We start from the raw sequence: 22,893 nt of genomic DNA, 5'->3' as shown, positions 1-22,893 counted from the left end.
CAGAATTAAAACAATCAGGGAAGGAAACGAGGAGATGAAAGAGCAAACGCAGGCATTGAAGGAGGAGATGAAAGAGCAAATACAGGCATTAAATGATCGCACCAATCAACAGTTAAAAGAGCAAATACGGGAAGCAAGAGATCATTTCAATAAAGAGTTAGAGATACTGAAAAAAAACAAACAGAAATCCTTGAAATGAAGGAAACAATAAACCAAGTTAAAAACTCCATAGAAAGCATAACCAATAGGACAGAACACCTGGAAGTTAGAACCTCAGATATTGAGGACAAAATATTTAATCGTGAAAACAAAGTTGACCAAACAGAAAAGATGGTAAGAAATCATGAACAGAATCTACAAGAATTATGGGATATCATGAAAAGACCAAAATTAAGAATTATTGGGATTGAAGAAGCCTTAGAGAAATAAACCAAAGGAATGAACACTCTATTCAATGAAATAATATCAGAAAATTTCCCATATCAGAAGAATGAAATGGAAAACCAAGTATAAGACTATTATAGGACTACAAATATACAAAATTACAACAGACCCTCATCAAGGCACATTATTATGAAAATACCTAACATACAAAATAAAGACAGAATTCTAAAGGCCGCTAGAACAAAGAATCAAATTATATTCAGGGGGAAACCAATAAGAATATCAGCAGATTTTTCAATCCAGACCCTAAAAGCTAGAAGGGACTGGAGCAATATTTACCAAGCCCTGAAAGAAAATGGATGCCAACAAAGAATCTTATACCCAGCAAAACTTGCTTTCAAATTTGACAACGAAATAAGATCCTTCCATGATAAACAAAAGCTAAAGGAATTTACAAAAAGAAAGCCAGCATTACAGAACATTCTCAGCAAAATATTCCATGAGGAAGAGATGAAAAACAACGATGCAAATCAGCAACGGGAGGAACTAGCCTAAAGGAATAGCCAAATAAAGGAGAAACCAAATCATGTCAAAAAACAAAAATGAGTCCAATGACTGGGATTACAAATCATATCACAATAATAACCCTGAATGTTAATTGCCTGAACTCATCAATCAAAAGACATAGACTGACAGATTGGATTAAAAAGAAAAATCCGACAATATGCTGCCTGCAAGAGACTCATCTCATAGAAAGAGATATCCATAGACTAAAGGTGAAAGGATGGGAAAAAGCATACCATGCACACGGACACAGCAAAAAAGCTGGAGTATCCATCCTCATTTCAGATAATGTGGACTTCAAGCCAAAACTAGTCAGAAGGGATAAAGAAGGACATTACATACTGCTTAAGGGAAGCATAAATCAGCAAGACATAACAATCATAAATATCTATGCCCCGAATATTGGCTCATCCATTTACGTCAAACAAATCCTTCTCAATTCCAGAAATCAAATAGACCACAACACAGTAATACTAGGCGATTTTAACACACCTCTCTCACTCCTGGATAGATCATCCAAACAAAAAATGGACAAAGAAACCATAGATCTCAATAACACAATCAACAATTTAGACTTAACCGACTTATATAGAATATACCATCAAACAAAGAATGAATACACTTTCTTCTCAGCAGCACATGGATCCTTCTCTAAAATTGACCATGTTTTATGCCACAAAGCTACTGTTAGCAAATACAAGAAGATAGAGATACTACCTTGTACTCTATCAGATCATAATGGATTGAAATTAGAAATAAATGACAGAATAAAAAACAGAAAATTCTCTAATACCTGGAGATTAAATAATACACTATTATATGATGAATGGATAACAGAAGACATCAGGAGGGAAATAAAAAATTCTTAGAAGTAAATGAGAACAAAGACACATCATATCAAAATCTCTGCGACACTATGAAAGCAGTACTTAGAGGAAGATTTATTTCATGGGGCACGTTCAACAAAAGAAGTAGAAATCAACAAATAAACCACTTAACACTACAGCTCAAAGCCTTAGAAAAAGAAGAGCAGACCAACAAAAAAGTAGTAGAAGACAGGAAATAGTTAAAATCAGAGCCAAAATCAATGAAATTGAAACAAAAGAAACAATTGGAAAATTAAGAAAATAAATAGTTGGTTCTTGGAAAAAATAAACAAAATTGAGAAACCCTTAGCCACACTAACAAAGAAAAAGAGGGAGAAAACTCAAATTACTGTATTTCTGAATGAACAAGGAAATATCACAGCAGGCACGAGGGAAATACAAAACGTAATTAGAAGCTATTTTGAAAATCTATACTCCAACAAAACAGATAACCTCAAGGACATCAACAAGTTATAGAGACATATGAATTACCTAACCTGAACGAGGAGGATATACACAACGTAAATAAATCAATTACAAGCAATGAAATAGGAGAGGTCATCAAAAGCCTACCAACAAAGAAAAGTCTGGGATCAGATGGGTTCTCAGCCGAGTTCTACAAAACCTTCAAAAAGAGCTCATTCCAATACTTCTCAAAGTATTCCATGAAATAGAAGAGGAGGGAACGCTCCCAAACTCATTCTATGAAGCCAATGTTACCCTGATACCTAAACCAGATAGAGACTCTTCGAGGAAAGAAAACTTCAGACCAATATCCTTAATGAATATTGACGCAAAAATTCTCAACAAAATTTTAGCAAATCGCATACAAAAATACATTAAAAAGATATTGCACCACGATCAAGTGGGTTTTATCCCAGAGATGCAAGGTTGGTTCAACATCTGAAAATCAATAAATGTCATTCACCATATCAATAGACTAAAATTAAGAATCACATGATTATTTCAATAGATGCAGAAAAAGCATTTGATAAAATACAGCATCCCTTCATGCTCAAAACACTAGAAAATTTGGGATATTGGGAACATTCCTTAACATTGTAAAGGCCATCTATGCTAAGTACATGGCCAATATCATTCTAAATGGTGAAAAATTGAAAGCATTCCCCCTAAAAACTGGAACAAGGCAGGAATGCCCTCTTTCACCACTTCTATTCAACATTGCTCTTGAGACTCTAGCCAGAGCAATTAGACAAACCAAAGAAATTAAAGGAATATGAATTGGAAAAGAAGAACTCAAACTATCCCTGTTCGCTGATGACATGATTATATATTTAGAAGAACCTGGAAATTCCACCAGAAAACTCTTAGAACTCATAAGTGAATTCAGTAAAGTAGCAGGTTACAAGATCAATACTCAAAAATCCAATGCATTTTTATACATAAGTGATGAATCTTCAGAAGGAGAAATTAGGAAAACTACCCCATTCACAATAGCCTCAAAAAAAATAAAATACTTGGAAATCAATCTCACAAAAGAGGTGAAAGACCTCTACAATGAGAACAACAGAACACTAAAGAAAGAAATTAAAGAACACCTTAGAAGATGGAAAGATCACCCATGTTCTTGGATAGGCAGAATTAAATTGTTAAAATGGCCATAATACCAAAGGTTTATACAGATTCAAGGCAATTCCCATTAAAATTCCAAAGATGTACCTTACAGAAATAGAGCAAGCAATTATGAAATTCATCTGGAAGAATAAGAAACCCAGAATAGCTAAAGCAATCCTCAGTAGAAAGAGCAAAGCAGGGGTATCACAATACCCTATCTTCAACTCTATTACAAAGCAATAGTAACAAAAACGGCATGGTATTGGTACCAAAATAGACAGGTTGATCAATGGTACAGAATAGAGGACATGGACACAAACCCAAATAAATACAATTTTCTCATACTACACAAAGGGGCCAAAAATATGCAATGGAGAAAAGATAGCCTCTTTAACAAATGGTGCTGAGAAAACTGGAAATCCATATGCAACAGAATGAAACTAAATCCCTATCTCTCACCCTGCACAAAACTCAACTCAAAATGGATCTAGGACCTCAGAATCAGACTGGAGACCCTACATCTTATAGAAGAAATAGTAGGTTCATACCTTCAACTTGTTGGCTTAGGATCAGACTTCCTTAACAGGACTCCCATACCACAAGAAATAAAAGCAAGAATCAACAGCTGGGATAGATTCAAACTAAAAAGCTTTCTCTCAGCAAAGGAAACTATCAGTAATGTGAAGAGAGAGCCTACAGGGTGGGAGAATATCTTTGCCACTCATACTTCAGATAGAGCACTAATTTCCAGAATCTATAAAGAACTCAAAAACTCTACAGCAAGAATACAAATAAACCAATCAACAAATAGGCTAAGGATCTGAACAGACACTTCACAGGAGAAGATGTACAAGCAATCAACAGATATATGAAAAAATGTTCAACATCTCTAGTAATAAGAGAAATGCAAATCAAAGCTACCCTAAGATTTCATCTCACCCCAATTTGAATGGCGATTATCAAGAACAAAAGCAACAATAGGTGTTGGAGAGGATGTGGGGGAAAAGGTACACTCATACATTGCTGGTGGGGTTGCAAATTAGTGCAGCCACTCTGGAAAGCAGTATGGAGATTCCTCAGAAAGTTTGGAATGGAACCACCATTTGACCCAGCTCTCCCACTCCTTGGCCTATACCCAAAGGACTTAAATCAGCATACTACAGAGGTACAGCCACATCAATGTTCATAGCTGCTCAATTCACCATAGCCAGATTGTGGAACCAACCTAGATGCCCTTCAGTTGATGAATGGGTAAAGAAACTTTGGCATATATATACAATGGAATATTACTGCGCCATGAAGAATGACATAATGATGGCATTTGCAGGCAAATGGATGAAATTGGAGAATATCATGCTAAGTGACATGAGCCTATCTCCAAAAACTAAAGGACGAATGATATCGCTGATAAGCGGATGAGGACACATAATGGGTGGTCAGAGGGGTTAGCGTTAGGGTTAGGGTTAGGGATAAGGAGGGTGGTACGAATGGAGGAAGGAAGGACTGTATAGCCGGAAAAAGGGGGTGGGATATGTGAGTGGGAAGGGAAAAAATAACAGAATGAATCAAAGAACATTGCCCTATGTAAATTTATGATTTTTAATTAAAAAAAGGAAATAAAAAATAAGAGTGAATAAAAAATAATAAACATATACACATATATGTATACCTAATACAGAAATTGAATCTAAGATTTAAAGCCTTCTTAAGAAAACAATACTAATGACATAGAATTTTACTAGTGAAGTTTTTAATGTTTAAGGATTAAATAAATCAAATATTATATAAACCCTTACAAAAATAAAGTAAAAATAACATCCATCTCATTTTGGAAGATCAACATCAATTTAAATTTTTCCTAGAATATGAAAATGATATCACAAGAAATTTAAATTATGAACCATCTTTTATGTATGTGTGTCAGTGCAGAAAAACTACCCAATATTAGCAAGCTGAATCCACTGATGCATGGAAAGTGGAATATGTCATAAGAATTTGGATTTATTGTAGGAATATAAGATTATTTAGTGTCAAAAATATTTTCCCTCATAAATAGAACAAAAATATATCTCAAAAATATATAAAAATCAATTAATAAAATCCAATGTCTTTTTGTAATCTAAAATTTGCATTTGTCTGATAAAAGCTATTTATAGGAACTTAAGCCAACATCACATTTTATTGTGAAATATTAGAAGTTTTACATTGAGATCAGAATGCTCACTTTTCCATCCTTACTTAAAAATGTTTGGGACTTTATAGACAGTTCATTAATACAAGCAAAAGAATTATATAAACTGAAAAGGAATAAATAATATTACCAGAAAAGGACAAATACTAAATGATTCCAGTTATATGGGGTACAAGTTTAGAGTAGGATGGTGCTTATCAAGCACTAGGGAGGTAAGGGCATGGAAAGTTGCTATTCTTGGGTATATTTCAGTTATACAAAATGAACAAATTCTAGATAATTGCTATATTACATCTTGCCTACTAATTAATGACACTGTATTGTGCACTTAATATTACTTCATTTAGAATAATTTCCTCAAGATTCATACATGTTATTATATGCTGCAGGGTGTCGTTCTTCTTAAGGCTGAATAGTATTCCATTGTATGTGTTTGGCATATTTTCATTATCAGGTCATTATTGATAGACACTTAGGTTGTTGCCCCATCTTGGCTACTGTGATTAGGGCTGCAATGAAAATGGGAGTGCAGATGTCCCTTCAACTTTCTGATTTCATTTCCTTTAGATGTATCCACAGGAGTGGAATTTCTGCATTATATGAAGTTGCATTTTTATTATTTTTAGTAGCCTTCACTCCATTTTCTATGAATACATATGGATACCTTTACCACTTTCTAGACAACGAAATGATCTTAGCGCATGATAGATGAGTTTACCTGAGTTCATCTCTACATATTTGCTCATTCCTTTGTTGTTCATTCCTTCCTGCTTTTCAACACTTCAATCTAGTATTTTTCTTTTCTTCCAGTGCATCCGTCTAACTTTAGTATCAGAATAATGCTGGCCTTATGTAATGAGTTTGGAAGTTTTAATTTCTTGCCACTTTTTTGGAAGAATTTAAGGATTGTCATTAATTGATCTTTAAATATTTGACATTTCATCAGTAAAGTCATGCAGTCCTGCGCTGTTTTTTTTTGGGAGGTTTTTCGTTACTGACTTAATCTCCTTACTTAATCTCCTATTTATACTCTGATTGAATGTTGTATTCTTGATTCATTCATGGTAGGTGTATGCTTTTATGAATTTATCCATTTCCTCTAGGTTATCTAATTTATTCATAGTAGTTTATTATGATCTTCTATATTTCAGTGGAATCTAAATGTTTTCTCTTTCATTTCTTATTCTGAGTTTTTTTCTGTTATTTTCTTAGTCTATCTGAATATTTGTCAATTTTGTCTTTTCAAAATAACTATTAGTTTTGTTGATCTTTCCCATTCTCTATATTGTTTTTTCCTGTCCTAATTTTTCTTAATTTCTCTTTCTGCTAAATCTGGGCTTAATTTATTCCTTTGTTCCCTTGAGGGGGGTTTTAGATACTTTATTTGAGATCTTTCTTCTATTTAATGTAATTTTTATCCTTATAAATTTCCCTGATAGATAGATTTTGCTACATCCCATACATTTTGATACGTTGTGTTTCCTTTTTATCTCAAAATATTTTTTATTTCCTTTATAATTTCTTCTTTGAGCCATTGGTTTTTCAGGGGCATATTGTTTGATTTTCTGATGCTCCTCTTTTTTTTATTGATTTCTAGTTTCATGCCATGGGAGTTGAAAAGGATATTTGGTATGATTTCAATCTTCTTAAATCCGTTGACTTGTTTTTTTTTTATCTAATATATGATCTATCCTAATGAATGGTCTATATGACCTTGAAAATTATGTATAATCTGCTATTGTTCAATGGATTGTTTTGTCTTAAGTCCTATAGTGTTCAAGTCTGTTGTTTCTGCATTTATCTTTTGTCTGGATGTTCTACCTATTATTGAAAGTGTGGTATCAAAGTCTCCTACTCTGTTGCTGTTTCTATTCATCCCTTCAATTCTGGCAATGTTTTCTTTGTATATTAGGTCCTCTTATATTGGGAGTAAATATATTAACAATTAATTGCTTCTGAATTGACCATTTTATCACTGTATAATGAATGTCCTTATATTTTCTTGTGACAATTTTTGACTTATGTCTATTTTGTCTGATATAAGTATACCCCCCTGATACATATGGGTTGCCATTTATATGAAATATATTTCCCATTCATTCATTTTCAGCCTATGCATATCTTTAAATCTGTAGTGAGATTTTTGTACAGAGCATATAGTTGGGTCCTGCTTTTGTATGTTTATCATCCATTCAGCTACTCGATAGATTTTGATCAGGATATTTGACTCATTTACCTTCAAAGAATTTTTTGACCAAAAAGGACTTACTATTGTTATTTTATTAATTAATTGATCTCTGTCTGCTTTATATTTTTTGTCCCTTACTCCTTATCTTGCTGTGTTCTTTGGATTTTGTTGATTTTATGTTTTATGTTATATTTTAAACCTTTCCCATTTTTGGTATGTATCTTCTATAGGTGTTTTCTTTGTGATTACCAGGAGATTACATAAAATTTCTTGTAGTTATACACTTAAGTGCATAACAACTTCAATCACATACAAAACTCTGCACAGTTACTTTTCTTCCATACTTCATATCACTAACATGACAATTTACATCTTTTCACATTGTATATTATTGTATTTTTGGATTCATGGTTATTTGTCTTTTAGTTTTGGCTTGAAAGTGATTTATCTAGTACTGTTACAGTATTACACTATTCTATATCTGTCTACAGATTTAGCATTAGCAGTGAATTTTGTGTTTTATATTACATTTTATAGATATTTAGACTCTTTTTTCGCAACTTGACCTTTATTATTTCATATAAGGCAAGACTAGTGGTGATAACCTCTCTTAACTTTTGATTGTCTGGAAGTCTTTGTTATGGTTTGTCTCCACCAAAATTCATGTAAAGTCTTAATTCCCCAATGCAGCAGTGTTGGAAGGTAAAGCCTTGTGGGAAGTATTTGGTTCATTTTGATGGAGTTCTCATGAATAGATTAGTGCCATCACACAGGGGTATGTTGGTTTTTGCTCTCATGTTACTGGATTAGTTACCAGGAGAGAGTATTGTCATAAAGCAAGATTACCCATAATGTTTCATGTGTCTCCACATTACTTTACCTTTTGCTTTCTACCATGAGTTGAGGCAGCATGAGGCCCTCACCTGAAGCAGCTATTTAATTATCAATTTCTCAGCCTACAGAATCATAAGCCAATAACCCTCTTTCTTTTATAAATCAACTTTCCTGAGGTAGTCTATAGCAATATAGAAGACACCAAGAATTTCTTCATTCCTTCATTTGTGAAAGAAAGTATTTGGGGTACAGTATTCTTGGTTTGCAGTCTGTTATCTATCAGCACTTTGAATACCCCATCTGACCTTCAAGGTTTCTCCTAAAAAAAATCCACCAATAATCTTAAGAGGCTCTCTTCTTTGTTGCAGGTCATTTTTTCACCTGCTGATTTCAAAATTATTTGTTTTGACCAATGACATTTTGATTATTATGTGTTTCTGTATGAATTTAAATTCATCTTTTTTCAGAACTATTGGGGTTCCTGGAGCTGGATATCCATTTATTTATCTAAAATTGGGAAGCTTTGGGTTATTATTTCTTAAAGAGGCCTTCTCTTTCATGTATCTCTTTTATCTCCTCATCCCAAGCCCATTCTATACACACTGATTTTTTTTATCAAATATTTCTTTAGTTTTCATTGGACCTTTATTTTACTTTATTTTTTATATGTGGTACTGAGAATTTAATCCAGTTCCTCACACAAGCTAGGCAAGTACTCTACCACTGAGCTACAATCCCAGTCCCATTGATCTTATTTTTTGTACCTAAGTTCCTTAAGTTTCTTTTACTCTTTTTCATTCTTTTTTTTTCCTTTTACTATTCTACTCTGATGGGATAATTTACAATAATCAGTCTTTGAATTCATTGATTCTCATTTTGCTTGATCTAGCCTATCATTAAACCCTCTAAGAAATTTTTCAATTCAGTTTTCACATTCTCAGGATATAAGACTTCTGTTTGTACTTTTTAATATTTTCTTTCTCTTTTTGAAAAATTTACTTTGTTCCTGAATTGTTTTCTGAACTCATTGAATATCTTTCTGATGCTTATTTCAAACTCTCTCTCAGGTACATCATATATCTATGTTTTATTAGGGTCAGTTTCTGGTGATTTATTGTGTTTCTTTTTGGGACATATATCCCTGTTTCTTCATTTTCCTTGACTCATTTTATTTTTATCTGTAATAAAAAATAACCATCACATTATTCATGAATTGGACTGACACAAGAAAAGACCCTCACCAATTAGCCTATCCAGATAATCTTGGGGCCTCTTAAACCTTCATGCTAGAACAACCTGATTTCTTTATTCTTGGCAGCCCCCAAGTGTCTAGAGTGTGCTAAATCCCATCACCTCTCAAGACAAGTATCAGAATAGGCAATCCCTGGGGCACTCCCTGGAAACCTTGAATCATTGGAGGCTCCATCCAAATTTTTTACTTCCCGAGGCTAAGATGGAGTCTGGTTTGGTCACCTTATTTCTCTGTATTAAGCTGGGATAACTATTCATTGTGCCAGATCAAAATCAATATGCTATCTTTGTTCTCATTAGCCTTCAGACATCTAGTATATGTCAGGTCCTGTTAGTACACTGAAACAGGCAAGAAAATAGACTTTATTTTTCAAATCTTTAGAAAAGTCAGGGCATCAGACATCTGGCCAAATTCTTTCACTCCCCAGGAGGAATGTGATAGTTCATGCTCTTTGTTGTTTGTTGTTGTTGTTGTTGTCTGCTTACTGTTTTCTGAACTGGGGGAAGAGAGTATGGCTATAGACTTCCCAAACCACCAGGTGACTGGAGTTTACTAGATCTTGCCAGCAAAGTTTGAGAGAGGCAAAACAGAGGTAGTCCTTTGGGCAGTCCCTGGAAAGGCTGCATTATTGTTTTTTCTTTGCCTCCCCAGGGAGAAGTTGAGAACTAGTTTCCTCCTTATTATATGGCACTGTTCCAGGGATAGGGATTATGGTTATACTGCCAGATTTCCTACCAAATTTGGTGTGACTGGTTTCTTCTATACCCAGGAATAAGATCCTCTAAACTAGTTTCCAGATTTATCGAAAAGGGAATCTGTGTAGTGTGTGGATTTTGTGTGGTTATGTGGAAAAAGGGAATTCCAGGGCTTCCAATCCCACCATCTTGCTAATGTATATTGTCCTCTGTTGCATTTGTATATAACAACAATTGGTAATTTTAAATAACAAATGTAAAATACCATTTTTGATGAAATAAAAATATCAAATAACAGTGGAATGAGTCTGACATAACTTTCCTGTATATGCATATGAATGTACTACAGTGAATCTCAACATCATGTATATTCACAAGACTTGGATCCTCATTAGAATTAGTTATATTCCATGTCTATATAAATATATATCAAGATAGACTCTACTGTCATGTATAACTAAAAAGAGCAAATAAGAATAAAAGAATTTTTGAAAATTGAAAAAAACAAAATAGCTACAAATAAGTCCAATAAAGACTCATAAAGACATCTACACAGAAAACGCTACTCTATTGAGCAATAAATAAGATTACAAAGTTCTGTTGAGATTACACATAGCAATTACATGCTGTATAACTCAAAAATCTACAAGAAAGGGTTTCATTTTGAATGTTTTTGTAATAAAGAATTGATAAATGTTTGAAGAGGTAGATATGTTCAACCTGATTACACAGTGTATACATGTATTGGAATACCACATGATAACCCTTTAATAAGTATGACTTTTAAGTTTTTATGTACCAATTAAAATTAAGTCAAAATCAAAAATGATTTTTTAAATTTATTTTTATTGTAAACAAATAATATACATGTTGTTTCTGTTTGTACATGAAGTAAAGGCATACCATTTGTGTAATAATACATTTACATAGGGTAATGCTGTTTGACTCATTCTATTATTTTTTCCTTCCCCCCACTCTTCCCAACCCTCTTTTCCCTCTATACAGTCCCTCCTTCCTCCATTCTTGCCCCCCTCGTACCCCCATTAACAGTCAGGGTTATAATTGAGATATGATTTGTATTCCTAGTCATTTGGGCTTATTTTTCTTTTTTAACTTGGCTTGGTTTCTCCTTTGAGTAGGTTTTTCTCTAAGGCAGTTCCTCCCTTTGCTGACCTACATTGTTGTTTTTCATTTCCTCCTCATGGAATATTTTGTTGAGGACATTGTGTAGTGCAGGCCTTCTGTTTGTAAATTCTTTTAACTTTTGTTTATCATGAAAGGATTTTATTTCATCTTAAAATCTGAAGGTTAGTTTTGCTGGGTATAGGATTCTTGGTTGGCAACCATGTTCTTTCAGAGCTTGAAATATGTTGTGCCAGGCCCTTCTAGCTTTTAGAGTCTGGGTTGAGAAGTCTGCTGCTATCTGTATTGGTCTCCCCCTATGTGTAATCAGATGCTTTTCTCTTGTGGCCTTCAAAATCCTATCTTTATTTTGAATGTTAGGCTTTTTCATTCTAATGTGCCTTGGTGTGGATCTGTTGTGATTTTGTGTTGTGATTTTGTGTTGTGAGGTGTTCTGTAAGCCTCTTGTATTTGATTTTCCATTTCATTCTTGCGGCTTGGGAAATTTTCTGATATTATTTTATTGAATAGGTTGTTCATTCCTTTAGTTTGTATCTCTGTGCCTTCCTCAATCCTAATAATTCTTAAATTTGGTTTTTCCATGATGTCCCATAGTTCTTGGAGGTTCTGTTCATGATTTCTTACCATCTTCTCTGTTTGGGCAACTTTATTTTCAAGATAAAATATTTTGTCTTCATTGTCTGAGGTTCTGTCTTCCAAGTGGTCTAGTCTTTTGGTGATGCTTTCCATTGAGTTTTTTATTTGGTTTATTGTTTCCTTCATTTCAAGGATTTCCTTTTGGGTTTTTTTTTTTTTTTTGAGAATCTCTATCTCATTGTTGAAATGATCTTTTGCTTACTGCACTTGCTCTTTCAACTGCTTATTGGTATTATCATTCGTTGCCTGCATTTGCTCTCTTATCTCATCCTTTGCTTCATCTTAATCATGTATAATCTGAAGTCCTTTTCTGACATTTCTTCTACCACACTGTCATTGGATTCTATTAATATAGAATCTAGATTTGTTTGGATCAGTTTCTTCCCTTGTTTTTTCATGTTGTTCATGTATCTTCCCTTCTAGCAGTGAAGATATGGGGTACTGCAGATTCCCCCCTATAGGCTTAGAGTAGCCCTATAGGTTTCCTAAACCTGTTCTTTAAGGGGGAGATCAATATTAGCAGTGCCCAATTCAGACACTATGCAATCCTAGACCAAATAGCTCCTATGAGGACATTAACAATATTGTCATAATAAACAGAATGAGTACAATTATTATCTTCAGTTTAACAAACAGATTTGCAATAAGGTCTGCAGTTTCTAATGGAGGACAAAGAGGATGCAGAGGGATGTAGGATGTAGCTGTTAATGGGATAAGAAAAGAATATACAGAAGTTCTAAATAATAGGAAGGGTGAGAGTATAATCAAAGGAAATTTGTTGTTAGCATGCAAAAAGGGAGAAAGAAACTCTGAGGGTACAGGTAAACAAAAGGAAAAGAGAGCAAGAAAAGTAAAGAAATAACAACTTAAAATTGTTCAATAAGGAGAAAAAAGGAAATCTACACTGTAACAGTCATATAGTATTCAAACCTCTCAGTCTTCAGTAGCCTGATGCATGAGAGGTACCTGACAATGAGCTTCAGGTCTCCAGCAGGCATCTCAGGATGAGTTTTGCCCCACCTAAAGGTGGGAGATATGACTTCCAGGATTATCCAAGATGGCCGCTCTGGCTTCCAAATGTGTTGGCAAATGGGGAGCTGCAGCTGGGGGTGTGGATGTGGTCACCTGGAGGTCCTGGCAGCAGGGTGCAGTTGGTCATGCAGGGGTCCTGGAGGTGGGGTGTGTTTGGTGTGGTTGCAGGATCCTCTAGTTGGGGTGCAATCAATCGGTCTGGGGGTCCTGGTGGTAGGGCATAGTCTGTCAGTCCGTGGGTCCTGGTGGCAGGGAGGAGTCAGTCAATGTGAGGGCCCCGGAGGCAGGGAGTGATCGGTTGGGCTGAGGGATCCTGGAGACAGGACTCAGTTAGTCTGGACAGGGGTCCTATGGGGCCTGGCTGTTATCTCAAAATGGCAGCAGCCACGTGTAATCAAACCTGCACGTACTGTAACAGTGAACTCTCAAAAAGTTTTAAACAAGCATAAATGGAGAGATATTCATATTCATGAGTTTGTTGACTCAATATAGTTAATATGGCAATTCTTCTCCAATTAATCTTTAGCTTCAATCAATGCTTCTTTTAAAACTCCAGCAAGTTTTGCCTGTAATTTGACACCCCTGTTCAAAATCATCTAGATAAATGTAAAGGAACAAAAATAGTCAAAACTATCATGAAAAGAATATAGTTGGCAGAACCACTTTACCCAATATCAAGTTTTCTCATAAGCTTATAGTAAAGTAGGCACTGTTTTTTTAGCACCAGGATATCAAGTGGACAAGTGTAACAGGAGAGAAAGTTCAGAAGCATTTCCCGACATGAAATGGCATTTGTTTGATGTTGAAGTGGCAAAACATACTGTGGGGATAATGATAGTCTTTATAATTAATGGTTATGGGTCAATTGAATAACCATGAAAAAAATAAAATGACCCCTATCTTATATTATATAAAGAATCAATCCCTGATTGCGTATAGATCTGAAAATTTAAAGTAAATCATTCAAGTTTCTAGAAGTTGTCATAGGAGTATGTATTCATACCTTTGGGTATGAGAAGGTTTCATAAGGAAGGCAAAAATACTGGGGGATATACTGGGGAAAGATACTGGTCAAATTATATTGTTATATTGTTGGATGAACAAGTAAATAATGATGAATACCAAAATTACATATAATTATAATGCAATGATAAATATATTGGGGAAAAGAAGACTATATATATATATATTTATATATAATATATTCAACATATATATAAAAGCCTGATAGATTAGACTATCTTAAAATTGAGGATTTAATCAAAATACACTGGAAAGAAAGTCAGCCTACACTATAGGAAAAGACATTTGCAATGTGTATAAGCAACAAAGAACTCATCTAGAATATTAAAAGAACTGTTACAAATCATCATGAAAAAGGCCATAGACTCAATGGAAAATGAGAAAATTACTTTTCCAAAAGATGATAAGCATGAAAATGTTTTTAATTAATCAAAGAAATTAATAACCATAATGATATATTGTAAATCTTATAGAAAAATGGTTAAAATTTAAAATTCTGGCAACCCAAAAAGTTATCAATGATGTGGATCAACTGAAACTCTCCTTGCTGGTATGAGTGAAAACTAAAAATTTAAATCATTGTAAGGGTTGCTTAATGGCCAATTCTGGTGGGAGCTCAGAAGCCCCAAAAGCCAAAAGGACCATGGACAGTGAAGACAGGGCTCAAGAGGGTGTAGAGGAAAAGCTAAAAAAAAAAGGCTGACTAAAACAGGTCCTATCAGAAGAAAAAGGAGACAAACATTCATTCAAATATAAAAGTAGAAATTGTTTCAAAAACAAGAAAGCATTTAATGAGTAAAATGCTTCATGCTGAGACTTCAAGTATATAAAATTGAAAGGAGCAAGTAAATTAAGAGTCACTGATGATCTGTATAACAAGAGTTTCAGTGGCATGAAAGGTGAAAACATCCAATCAAAAGTAAAACCCTGATTGCATTGATGAAGAATAAATAAGAGTAGCCTTGGAATCTGAGGAAATCTATGAAACTTCTTGGCCAAAAAATACATAAACACATACATATAAAATAATGTCTTCTATTTCAACAGGTTTATATACCTATTGATACCTGCTTATTAATCCTACTTTAATAAATCTTGGTGCAGGACATTCTTATGAGGAACTTGTTTAAGAGGAAGAAATGGGACAGCAAGAACTAGAGTGAGAATACTATTGGGAAAGATTTGAGGATTTAATGTGTTCTCTTTTTAATGGGAGACTTTGAACATAGTTATAAACTTCTGAATGAGAACATATACAGAAGAAGAAATTATAAATATACAAGACATAAGAAATAACTGAAGAAAAAGGTTAATAGTATGGACAAGACAGGAGAAGATAAAAGCAAGACAAAAGGCAGAGGCAAGAAACAGAAGAATCTCCTTTTCCTCTGAGACTAGAAGGAATAATTTCATAACAGTTGTTGCTATAAATAAATTTATGGATGTGGGAGCAGGGATTTTCACAGCTTCATTACCATTGAACTGTGTTTTCTTTATGAAGAAAGAAAAGTATGGAATGATGGGAGGGAAAATAAAGAAACTGAAGACATTTGTTTTGAGATTCATGTAATCTTCCTGATATTTATTCTTAGTATTTTCATTGAGTAATGATTTGAGTATCACATGTTTTGGGCATTAAACTAAGATACACTCTAAGGTATGGTCCATGCCTTGGAGGAATTCACAGTATAACAATTGAGCAAGTTCCCTCATGTGATAGCGATAGTGGCTACCTAAAAGACCAGGATGAGAAGGATTATAAAGCTGGACTTCCATTCAACAAGAGTTAGTATCTGTCATAGAAATAGAGAACACTACATATGCATCATTCTATTTACATGTGTAGCAACTTTACTCTTGGGTTATTGAAAGTATAAAATAATTTATCATATGAGGGGAGTAGTTCAGGAATTATCTTAATCTTATTTCAAATTATATCTTACTTCTGAAATAACTTCCAAAAGTTTACCATTTTTAAAACAAACATTTTCCTGGTTTTTAACTGTACCACTCTCAAAAAAAGATCCTCCAATTCTAGCATGGTTTGCCTATATTATATGAATTTGAATCAACCATCTGAATTTCACTCAGTCTTTTCAAAAAAGCCTTGTCATGTGTCTGTCTTATGTACAATTACCGCAATCCATTTGTCAATGGTTTATAAACAATATGAATATTGTAATATAGCAATACATGTAAAATAATACATGGGCACAGTATAGCACTTAATTCTTATAACTGTAGACCAGTCTAATTAGAAGTTTTCCAATGTTTTATTACCTTGTCTAATGTTTATCCTTCTTTCCAGTGTCCCTTCCTTTTCTGATTCCCCTTCATTGTTTTTAATAAATTTTCTATAAACTTCTCAGTAGATCCCTATAAGCATTTCTTTCCTTATCTAACACCACCATTATCATATTGAAACAAGAATTCAGGACAGGCAGTTAATGTAGAACAAGAAATCTGGTCAAATTGAGGAATGAAGGCCATCAGAGTCTGGGAAGTTAGAGAAAAATCCCTTGGAGATTGCAATATCAGTGTTTCCAGTGCCTTTTGATCACCACGGTTACTTGCCTATCTACTACTCCCCAAAAAAGCTGAAGGCAGGGAATTGCTAATTAAGGCCTCCTGGGCCCCTACCTGCCTGAATCCTCCCTGTGGCCCTTTCCCCTGCCATCTGCTTCTTACCTTTTTTGCCATGTCCCTGGCATCTCCTGGGCCTAGTCACAGGAGAGAGATAGGGGTTGGGGGAGAAGAGCACAAAGGAGACCCTAATCTATAAAAGATGCAGGGCACACTCATTTCTTGGGATTCTAGAACATCAGGCATGGCCCTCTCTCCCTCCTGGGAGAAGTCTATGTTACTACTTTCAAATAAAATCTGCTTAATATATGCTTGCCTTGGCGTGCTTCTCTGGTTGTTATACTTCAACACCTGAGGAAGCAGAACTCATCACCAGTAAACGTAAGTATCAATATTCAGGTTAAAGAATTTTCTTTACTAGACTAATATACATCCAAATGACCTTAAAATGAGTCAAAGAATTTTAAAATACAGTTACTGTATCTAGTGTTAGTGTCATCTTAGGATTTTGCAATGGTGCATCATGATACAAAAAAAAAGAGTTCAAGATATGAGAGTGAGGCAACTTGGATTTAAATTCCTAATGTCCTTTTATTAATGCTGTATATATTTAAGCAAATCATTTAACCAACCAAAAATGCTGTATGTATTTAACCAAATCATTTCATCAACCAAAAATATATACTTGAGAAGTACAGGGTGTTTAGTTAGGACTTGGGAAAATAATTTTAAGTTTGTTCATCTTTGGTTCATTCTCCAAATAACCCAGAATTGAGAATCACCTGGATTCTAACTTGAACTCTACCATTAATTAGCTATGGGTTCTCAAAAAGCAAAATCTCTTTGGGACACTATTTTATCCTGCCAATATTAAAGAAACAAGAGGAAGAAAGTTACAGGAGGAATCTTCAGAAAAATATAATCTAATGAACTCAATCTACTCATTGCCCAGAACTTTCCTGTATTGATAGTATTAATTCCTCAAGAAACTGAGGGCAACTTAATAAGTTGTCATGATTACTTTATGTATAAAAGACAGAATTATTAGTGGAATCATATGTGTATATAAGCATAAAGCATGACTGATGAATTGTCTTTTTTATTTGATCTAATTAGTTATACATAACAACAAAATGCTTTTCAACTCATTGTACACAAATGCAGACAACTTCTCATTTCTTTGTACATGATGTGGAGTCACACCATTTGTGCAATCATAAATGTACATGGGTAATAATTGTCTCACTCCACCATCCTTCCCACCCCCACACTTCCCTCTGCCCAACCCAAAGTTCCTCCATTCTTCCTTAGAGTCCCCCCATTAAGAATCAGCATCTGCTGATCAGACAAAACATTTGGCCTTTGTTTTTTGGGGGGATTGGCTTATTTCACTTGCATGATAGTCTCTAACTCCATTCATTTACCTGCAAATGCCATAATTTCATTCTTCTTTAAGGCTAAGTAATATTCCATTGTGTCTATATATCAGTTTCTTCACCCATTCATCTGTTGAAGAGCACCTAGTTTGGTTCCATAGTTTAGTGATTGTGAATTGAGCTGCTATAAACATTGATGTGGTCCTTTGGGTATAAATCGAGGAGTGGGATAGCTGGGTCAAATGGTGGTTCCATTCCAAGTTTTCTAAGGATTCTCCATACTGCTTTCCAGAATGGTTGCACCAATTTGCAGTCCCACCACAATATCTAAGTGTACCTTTCCCACCACATCCTTGCTAAAACTTATTGTTGCTTCTATTCTTGATAACTGCCATTCTGACTGGTGTGAGACAAAATTATAGAGCAGTTTTGACTTGCATTTCTCCCATCACTAGAGATGATGAACATTTTTTCATGTATCTGTTGATGGATTATATTTCTTCTTCTGTGAAGTGTTTGTTCAGTTTCTTAGTCCATTATTGATTGGGTTATTTGTTTTTTGCTGTGAAGTTTTTTGCATTCTTTATATATCCTGGGTATTCATGCTCTATCTGATGCGCATGTGATAAAGATTTTCTCCCATTCTGTAGGCTCTCTCTTCACATTATTGATTGTTTCCTTTGCTGAGAAGGAGCTTTTTAGTTTGAATTCATCCTATATTGACTCTTGATTTTACTTTTTGTGCTTTAGGAGTTTTATTCAGGAAATAAGTTTCTAAGCTGATATGGTGAAGATGTGGGCCTACCTTTTCTTCTATTAGGTGCAGAGTCTCTGTTCTAGTGCCTAATTCTTTGATCCACTTTGAGTTGAGTTTGTGCAGGATGAGAGATAGGGGTTTAGTTTCATTCTGCTCCATATGGATTTCCAGTTTTCCCAGCACCATTTGTTGAAGAGGTTGTCTTTTCTCCAATGTATGTTTTTGGCACCTTTGTCTAGTATGAGGTAACTGTACATACGTGGGTTTGTCTCCAAGTCTTCTATTCTCTACCATTTGTATACCTGTCTATTTTGGTGCCAATACCATGCTGTTTTTGCAACTATATCTCTGTAGTATAGTATAAGGTCTGGTATTGTGATGCCTCATGCTTCACTCTTTTTTTGTCTATTCTTGGTCCTTTATTTTTTCAAATGAATTTCATAATTGCTTTTTCTGTTTCTATGAGGAATGTCATTGGGATTTTAATAGGAATTGCATTAAATCTGTATAAAGCTTTTGGTATATAGTCATTAACAATATTAATTCTGCCTATCCAAATACATAGGAGATCTTTCCATCTTCTAAGGTCTTCTTCAATTTCTTTCTTTAGTGTTCTGTAGTTTCATTGTAGAGGTCTTTCACCTCTTTTGTTAGATTGATTCTCAAGTATTTTTTCTATGGACAAACAAGTGAATGCAAATATGATCTGAACCTGCTTGAGAATATTTAGCTGGTTGAATGATGAAAACATTTGGTGCCATGGAATTAGCATAACCTGATGTGTTCTGTCCACAAAAGGCAAATATTTACTGTTAGTACCTTTCATTAAGTGTTGCTCTGTCCTACAAATCAAAGTTTCTATAACATAACTTTCCAACTTTTCACTTTATTCTTGACCCCAAATCATACCTCTCAGGAGGCAACATGATTTCCTAATTCTTGGAATGTATCACACTGATTTCACCCTCTATTATAAGTGGTAGCTGTGGGGTGAAATACTAAAGCCTGCCATCAGAGATTGTAGTTTTTTAATGATAATGCATTTCAAATAACTTAATTTTGGTTAAGGATATTGTTAAAATACTGTCTGATTTACTTTTAGTTGGAACTGAGAGGGAAAAAAGGAGACAATGATCTTTCCCTATATTAGTTTAATTTAATATCAATAATAACTACTGATATTTAGTGAGCTCTTAGCATGTTCTATATAATGTGCTAAATACTTTACATTTCAACTTCACAGTCTCCATCTGAGAATGATATGTTATTTCTCTTTTACAGATGAGAAAAAGTAATCCAAAATATATTAAAAAACTTGCTTAACTTCATATAGCTAGTAAGTGACAGAGCAAGGGCTTAAATGTAAAAAGTTTGAATCTAGTCAAAGAGTGTGTTGGGAGATCAGAGAAGACCTCTATTTGGGATAAAACAAGAGTATTGAATTATTGGATTAATACCTATTGTAATAAGAAGACAACCTTAATTTTTGTGCTGTAAGGTTGGGAAGTAATTGGTATTTGTATTTTTAGTTATTTGAAAGTAATGTCAATTTTATCCCCTATATGTTTTTTAAAATAAATTTGTCTACTTTAGTTTCAGTCCCAGATTCCATTTAGTTTGCTCTGTGACAGGCATGCGATTTTTACTTTTCAAATTTACTAAGTTTCAATTACTCATTACAGTTTACAAAAGACCCGTTGATAGCTTTAGACAAGTGCCCAACATGCATCCTAAATGTTTATGCCTAGTGAATTTAGAAACTTGTGTTTGTTTTCACATGAATAAAATATGTGCTAAGCTGTGATAAAGTTGCTTGTTGCAACTAAATAATACTTAAATAATTTAAATTACTTTTGTTCCATCAAATCTTCAGTGGGGCCAATACCAAGTGGACATTTTCACATTTGGTCAATTTGGAGGAGATTTATTATCTTAGGGACACCTTAGGACAATGACCATATAATTTGAAACCAAGAATTCTGAAAATATGATCAATTTATCTCTGTCTCAGCCTTCATTCAACTGTAAACTCTTTTAGATCAGAGTCCATGTCAGTTATATCCTCTGCTTCTTATAATATCTAATGCAGATCATAGTGCATAATAAATGTTAAATAAATATATATTGAATACATCAATGGAGATACTGGGTTTTTGTAATTGTTTTTACTTTTATGCTCCTCCATTTGCAAAGAAAACTTGTTTTTTGCTGTTGCTTATTCATCATGTGTCTTATAATAAAAATATATAAGATAAGACACAGGTTAGCCATAGAAAATCCATACTTTCATACTTTGAATATTCTCTTTCTAGTTAAACCCAGAGTAATGAGAAATTATAAAAAAAAAATCAGCTACATAGTTTGCCTCAAAAACAAGAAACATTTTTGTGAACAATAAGTGGAGTAGAAATGCAAACCAGTGCTATTCAAGACTTCAGACTTTTGATTTAAAAGCAGAGGTAACAGTTATTTGGCTCCTGTGAATTCCATAGAACAAGTGTTTTCACATGAATTAAGATGGGCATAGACTCCCTGCTGGAAAGTAAGGGCCATGTGGGGGGTACCTTGCTTATTTATATAAGTTGAAAATATTTCTGTGGATTGATGCCTAGTGCTGATTGCCTATGGAGTGGGAGGAGACATTTTTTGACTCCCCTTTGTTATAGCCACAGTGTTATTATGGGGTAGGAGCAGTGTATCATAAATATGAGCTGGTTCTAGACTAGAATTCAATGAAAGAAATTGAAACACTTCTAAATAAAGAGATTTGGGTGGGGCGGGGTGGGATAGAGAGAGAGAGAGAGAGAGAGAGAGAGAGAGAGAGAGAGAGAGAGAGAGAGAGACCATGAAAAAGAGCCTACAATTGCAAATTTAAAAATTCTTGAGATGACTGTTATGGTTTGGATATGAGGTGTCCCCCAAAAGCTCACGTGTATAGACAACTCAAGAAGGTTCAGAGGCGAAATGATTGGGTTGTGAGTCTTAACCCATTAATTCCATGATAGGGATTAACTGAGTGGTAACTGAAGTGGTATGGTGTGACTTGGGGAGGTGGGAATTGGGTGTGGCTTTGGGTATATATTTGTTTCTGGTGAGTGGAGTCTCTCTCTGCTTACTGATGATCATATGAGCCACTTCCTTCTTCTACCCTCTCCTGCTGTGATGTTCAGACTTACCTCAAGCCCCAAGGAATGGAACCAGTCTTCTATGGACTAACACCTCTGAAACTGTGAGTCCCTGAATAAACCTTTACTCTTCTACAATTTTGCTGGTCAGATGTTTTACTCACAGCAACAAAATAGCTGACTAAATCAATGACTAAGTGATCTCTCCTCACATACACAAAAATAGCATTAATTCATCCTATAATAAATTACAATGACAGAATAATCTGAAAGAATCTTTGAAAATAACTCTGATGTTCAAAGTAAAGGAATGATGTCTTTTAATTAAAAATATATCAATTTTCATTCTTTCTGTTTAACAAATGCATTAAAATATACCTCTAGGTACCTTTTTAGAGTTGATGACCACAAGTTTTGATAGGGAAATATTTTCACTATTATTTGTTTTTCAATATCTTGCCATTTGTGTCTTCCTTTTCAACTTTGAGAGGTTTAAGAGTATACTTTTAAGTTTCCAAACATATGGAGATTCCTAACTTCCTTTTATAGTCAGTTTCTAATTTAATTGTGCTTTTTATCAGAGAAAATGATCTTCATATTGATTTTGGAAGTGTGCTGAAAATTCCATTATGATCTGCTAAGTCATCAATTTTTATATGTTTCCTGTGT

This window comes from Sciurus vulgaris (genome assembly GCF_902686455.1).
Source record: "Sciurus vulgaris genome assembly, chromosome: X".
Taxonomy (NCBI): domain Eukaryota; kingdom Metazoa; phylum Chordata; class Mammalia; order Rodentia; family Sciuridae; genus Sciurus; species Sciurus vulgaris.
The sequence above is the reverse complement of the archived record's forward strand: the minus strand, read 5'-3'. Positions refer to the sequence as shown.